Below are 6,387 nucleotides of genomic sequence, written 5' to 3' on the forward strand. Positions count from 1 at the left end.
TGTAAACACAGTTGTTGATTGTGTTACTTCACTCTGGACTTGAACAAAATGGATTCTGGTTCTGTCCAGGTTCTTTACGGCTGAGTAACTGGAAGATATGGACAGGGGGTTAAAGTTGACCCACCCAGGTTCCCCTGATCCACACAGGGATGAAGTGAGATTAACATAAACAAAGACAGCAGTGATACTTTCATAACCTTTTCATTAAATCACTACGATAAACTAACATTACAAATAGATTAACAGAGACGTATGTAAACTTTTGTAAATCTTCTGCAAAAATACATTTAACTCAGGACTGCAGTTTGACACAGCACACGAACATGTAGAGATAAAATAGTAGATTGTATGAGGAATTCCTTTTTGTCTTTTTAAGGCGCACCATTAGATGGATGGAACCAAATCCCTGCGGCAGATTCAACATCTGGTGAACCGCATGAAGCCGAGACGCTGGCAGTGGACGGCCAGCAGCAGATTAACCAACCTGATGAACCGATGCTGCGTTCCAGGAACCTCGAAGGTAGGATATCCGATCAGTCAAAGTCTGAGAAGTTGGGATTTCAACATGGCGACGCCCAAACACACGTTGTACGCAGTACTTCTTGCAAACAGCGTTTAATGTTGCTTTCAGCAAACAACACTTCTGATTTGTTCAGTTTAGAGATGCAGCAGCTTCATGTAACTCTGATTTTAGACACGCTAGTGCAGGGGTGTCAAACTCCAGTCCTCAAGGGCCGCTGTCCTGCAGTGTTTAGATGTGCCACAGGTAAAAAACAGTGGAATGAAATGGCTTAATAACCTCCTCCCTGTGTAGATCGGTTCTCCTGAGCCTTGCTAATGACCTAATTATTCTTTTCAGGTGTGGTGCAGCAGAGGCACATCTAAAAGTTGCAGGACAGCGGCCCTTGAGGACTGGAGTTTGACACCCCTGCGCTAGTGTGTGTAAAAACGTAAATTTTAAGACGTGTCATATTTGTAGTTGCCTCTTTGTGTCATTAGCATGGATGGGGTAGCATTAGGCTAGCTGCTAGCAAGCCTGGGCTTCTCATTTTACTGTATGTTTATGCTGGAAGTCATTTTTCTTGATATTTTCTTTAATGATAAAAGCAGGAGTCTCAGGTGACCAGGCCAGGTATGCTAGCAGCTAGCATATGTTGATCTATCATAGATATAGCCTCCTGCTACAAGGAAGTAGCCACCGCTGGCTTTGGATGGATGATGGAAAGTTCACTTCCTCACTTCTATTGAACTTTACATTTTTTTTGAAAAGTTGTCAAATTTGACTTAAATTCAGGTTTTAAAATCAAATATCCAAAACTAAGACTAGTAGCTGGTGTATTACATAACCTGATATTGTTAAAATAAGAAAAAGTTAACCTTCAGATTGGACTTCTTTTGTGTCTCGCTGCCACAATGCATTCCTGAAGCTTTGCATCCATTTCCTTTGTTTAGATAATTCCTCTAATCTGTGCAAACCTTAATGAAAATCTGGACACATCGTCTCAGATTGCACCGAATTTGGGGGAAGTAAGGAGACGTGACCTCTGGTCACCACAGGGGTCTTTCCTTTTCCTGCCCAATTACGTCCTCGTCCTCATCAGCGCCTCACAGTGTGAACAAGGAGCTGATGGTTTCCACGACAACAAGCTTCAGGGACAGTAGGACTAACGAGCCGCCAGACATCCTCCAAATGTAGGTTAAACGTTGGATTTTATTAATGTTTTAATTTTAGTTTATGTTTAAGAGGAAAAAATAATGATCGCCCTACTGTACGTTCAAAAACATCCTTATAGGGAATATAAACACACGCTTGCTGTGGGATAGTTTTGCTCAGCTGTATTGTTAATTACTGACTTTTTACAGATATTAAGTTAAAATAACTTCCAGTTCTGACTGATTAAAGTAGGAAATAATATCATTCCGATAAATATAATAAATTATAATTGGTATCTAGTAATTTCAGGACATTATTTTCTTACAAAATATTTTTTTATTATTTTTATTTGTGTAGAAAAATCAGCTGAAATTATTTGATGCTTTTTGTTCAGTTATTTTCTTTAGGAAACTTTTACCATCCAATCATTTCGTTTTTAGCTTAAATTTCTGAGTCTCATTTTATGTTTTCATTGTAGTTTCTCAGTGAGATAATTACCAACATGTCGTCTAATTAATTTAAAATATTTCTCCTGGTTTTAGTTTAGCCAGTATTTAACTTTAGGAAGAAAAAACAGAAACTACATTTTTAACTTCGACTCCAGTCGCTCTTTGAAAACCGTTTAATTTCAGTCGTTTTTAAAATGAACGAGGCGTCGACTCTTAAGGTGACCCGCTGGTTTGAAACATTACACAGTTTTGCTTTTTATTTATAAAATGTTGTTAAATTTTGCGCTGAAATGGTCAATAACGGGGACAAAAATGAACAAAAATAGTAAACTAAAATAAGAACAAATCCAAAAACAAATTTGAAATTTAACTTGATTTAACTTGTTTTTACAGTTAAATGGAGACGAATTGAATATTTGTTCTTTTGACATAGCTAAAATAAGTAACTTATAAAACATTGACTCAGTTATCACTTATTACTCTCTTTGTGGGATTTTTTTGCATTATCAGATTTATTAAAATTTTTTAATATAAAATTTGTACCATAAATATGGTAATTACAAATAACAGATGGTAATATTCACCCACAACATGACGGTGACTTTAACGCACTGAACCAAAACTTATCCGTGTTTAGATTTCTGTTTACCAGATAAACTTTTACCGTCGGACGTTTACAGGGTTTTAACAGGAAGAAACTGTGATGTATGTTTTTTATATTCATCTTTATTTTAATTTAAATCTAGAAGGTTTTCCACCTACTGCTGGCTTTTGATCCTGTTTTCACACTCTGGAAAATAAATGTTTTAACTATTGAAGTTTCATAAAGGAGGAAGTTAAATATTGTGGAGTCCCTAAGCTTGAACACAACTGAATGCAAACGGTGCAGAAACGTCCCAAACGTCCACCAGTCGGCGTAAGGCCGATCCAGAAGCCTCAGACGGCTCAGCAGACCCAAAGGTACGGGATGCCAGTGCTGCTAAAGTTACAGCTGTTAAGTTGTGAATAAATTGGGACGTCTCTTTCCAAAAACCCCTGAGCCTCATATTCACCTCCAGCATGTAAAGCAGAACATAAACCCATTAAATGGCTTTAATGGGTTTATATGGGAATAATTACTGCTAAATTTTGAGCTTGTTTTGAAGTTGGTGGGAGGTTTGACCTAACTTTTTAAATTTCCATTTTCTGTCAGTACAGTTTCAGTTTTTATTAAAAATTAAAACGCAAAGTAAGAATAAAGTTATAAATGTTATAATTTTTTTTCTTGGCTTTTAACTTCATTGTGGTTTGCTGACTAAATGTTAGCATATTTAGATTTTATGACCTTTTATTTTTCCACATATGATGAAGTAATTCAGTGCTTCTGACACATTAAAGGGTTATTTCACTGTTTTTTTCAAAATTTAAAACAAATTTGAAATCAAAATCTACAATACCAGCCTGGAATATTCTAGAATAAATACAAATAATCTAGATTATTTTGTGATAGTTTTTGCGTTATTTCACATAACTAACAGAAATGGTTTGTTTGCTAAACTTTGTCCAGTTCAGGACCGTTGGTTCCCACCGTGAAACCAGTTGATTGGAGTCGACAGAAAAACAAAATGATTAAAGAGCTGGAAAAAAATAAAGATCATAAAACTGAAAATAAAGGCCACCATATAAATATAAATCAATATAAAATAATTTTAATGAATTTGCTGTGTTTTATTATTTCTCAATATAAAACCATAGATTTAGCTGTAAGATGAAAATAAACTTAAAAAAACATTTATTTTTATTAAATGCGTTTCTGAAAATGAAACCATTTTGTTGAATTTCATCTTGATTCCAGATTTACTTCCAGGCAGAAACATCCTGGTCTCCGTTGGTGTTTGGATGCTTTGTGTTTATCACAGCAGGTTATTGTGGATTTTACTCCATAATACATGATAGAATCACATTAAGCAAAAATATATAAGGAATTAAAGTTTATTGAAGCGCGCGGCTGTTGGTATTAACCGACGCTAACCGTAACGTTGGAACCGTTCTGCAGGTCTATCCTTGTTCCCTGCTGGTTTCCACCAAAGTTTCTCTCAAACATTTCCGTCAAACATCCAGTGGAGAGCTGAGCGCGCTGCTGGCCTGCAGACCAAATTAATTTGCTCTGTCAGACACTCGAGCCGTGTGATTGCTGTCATGTGCTTTTTGTTGCTCCACTAAACAACCTGAAACCCAGGAAAACGTAGAAGAGATCAGGTCAGACGGCTCTCTAATCTTTGGAAAATGTATCTTCTTCCTTCTCTAGACTTTAATTTGTGGCTTTTGCTCCTTTAAAGCGTAAAAAATTTGATTACTTACCAACATTTTGCAGGTGTAAAATACTCAAACCGTTCTACATCGGCAGATTATTATAGAATAAAAGAACTGCGTATTTGTTTTTAATGAACTAGATCGAAATGTGTTTTTAATCTAGCTGACCAAAAACCAGATCTACGTTAACTCTACGTTTCCAGTAGATTATGATTTTATTCAGCGCCACGTCAGAGCACTGGCTTTGACCTTTAACCTTGCATACAGCAGCGAGGTCAACCCCGTACCATGGTCACGTTTCAGAGCCGATGTTCCTTCGCCGTCCGCGGCGCTGTTCCTGCATTATTTAGCCGGGCCTCGCTGAGCGGGTCACATGTCCCGTGGCGGCGGATGGCGGCCGAGACGCTTCGCACGGCGAGGCGATTACCGGTCACGCAATGGGCCTGAAAACTGGGAGCAGAGGGAGGGGCGGCGCGCCGAGCGCCCATTGGTGGGTTTTTACTGGCTGGGTAAGTCATGAAGTTCCCATGAGCACCCGGGGCGGGACGGAGGTGGGAGCGTTGGGGTCAAACTGGCTTCACCTCCTCCGGTTCTGACCTCCTCCCGTCTCCTCTGGTTGTCGCTGTCTCACCTCTTTAGCTCCCGTCCTGCCTGCCTCTGAGTTAATCTGTCCTCACCGTAAGTTTTCCATGCACCAACTGCTCTGCAGCCTCCAGACGCGACTATAAGCCCTTAATAATTACAAAGACTGACGAAAATATCTGAGATGAACAATCAATAAGACCTTCGCTAACGGCGACCTGTCCCCTCATCTTCCTCCGTCTGGTTGGTGCAGAAAATGGTGTCGTGTTTCTGCTCTAAAGTTCTGCTGGACTTTGTCAGAAGTGAGTTTCACCTGGAACCCCCTGGCATGATGCTGCCCCTACCGTGACAGAGCCTCAGTGCTGACATCGTCCTGGATGCTTTCCTTGTTTCAATAATCTGAAATATTGATCAGTTCTCTACATACTGGTTCGTTCACATCAGTCCTGTTCAGTCACTTCAATCCAACTCCAGTCTGTTTGTCTAGAAAGTTCGGCTTTTTTGGGTCAGTCTGAATGCTAAGCTAACTCTGATCACCTCCAGACCTCGGTCTAGGTTCAGTTTGAATGTGAACGCCAAGCGGACCGGAGACCACGTCAAAAACAATAAGTGGGACTACGGAGCTGGGCATTCAACCAAAGCTAACAACCAAAGCTAACATGCTAGCTAGCTTAGCGCTAGCAGCAGAAATGGCTCCTGGTCTTTAGCCTAAAGAGAAATCCTCCAACCGCTAAAATCTGACACCTCCATCTTGTTTCCATCTGGTGAAGAAGGAAGTTGCTCTCAGTGTCTTCAGAGGTTTTTGTGTCGTTTCCTTCAGTGGTTCTTGGTGCAGCGCCCCCACAGGCCAGGAGGGGAACAGGTTGGTTTGACTCAGAACCACAGCAGCTGGAGGTGGAGCAGATGTTCTGGTTCCAGTAGAACCGGGTCAACCGGACTGCAGGAGGGACAAAACCCTAAATGATCCTTCCTGAAAACATTTACTTTTGATCATGTTACATAATAATAATCTTCCTTCTGACTTTCCTCTAAGAAAGATCAAGTTTCACACAAACAAAACTTAGTCGAGTTTTTACAGTTTTAACTTAATATTTATCACAACAAAATGTCTTCTTTGAAAGTTAAAGTTAAGAATGAAATGTTAAAACGTATTGAGTCAGGAGGACCGAAGCGTAAAGTTAGGGTGAAGTTTCACCAACTCTGTCTGGTTCAGTTTGATTCTGGTGTGAATGCAGGATCAGAACCAGCGGCAGGAAATATTCGCCTTTCAGACGTTAAGAGCTGCTGTTGCTGGATGATCTTTTCAGTGCTGCTGACAGATGCATAGATGCTCCAACCAGTGAGACGTTTGCAGAGCTGAGCTGAACCTCCTCACTGCTGGACAGATTCACACAAAACCGACTTCTAGCA

At 39.8% G+C, this 6,387-nt stretch overlaps 1 long non-coding RNA gene across 1 annotated transcript; it reads left to right on the plus strand.

Moving 5' to 3' along the window:
• The first annotated feature begins 379 nt into the window (after positions 1–379).
• On the plus strand, positions 380–3,358 carry LOC106916238 (uncharacterized). The gene is made up of 2 exons (XR_001417944.2): positions 380–520; positions 1,453–3,358. It is a non-coding gene; the product is annotated as an uncharacterized LOC106916238 (long non-coding RNA).
• Positions 3,359–6,387: the final 3,029 nt, after the last annotated feature.

Source organism: Poecilia mexicana, unplaced genomic scaffold, assembly GCF_051168715.1.
Source record: "Poecilia mexicana isolate PSO_F unplaced genomic scaffold, ASM5116871v1 scaffold_15, whole genome shotgun sequence".
In the NCBI taxonomy this organism is placed as follows: Eukaryota; Metazoa; Chordata; class Actinopteri; order Cyprinodontiformes; family Poeciliidae; genus Poecilia; species Poecilia mexicana.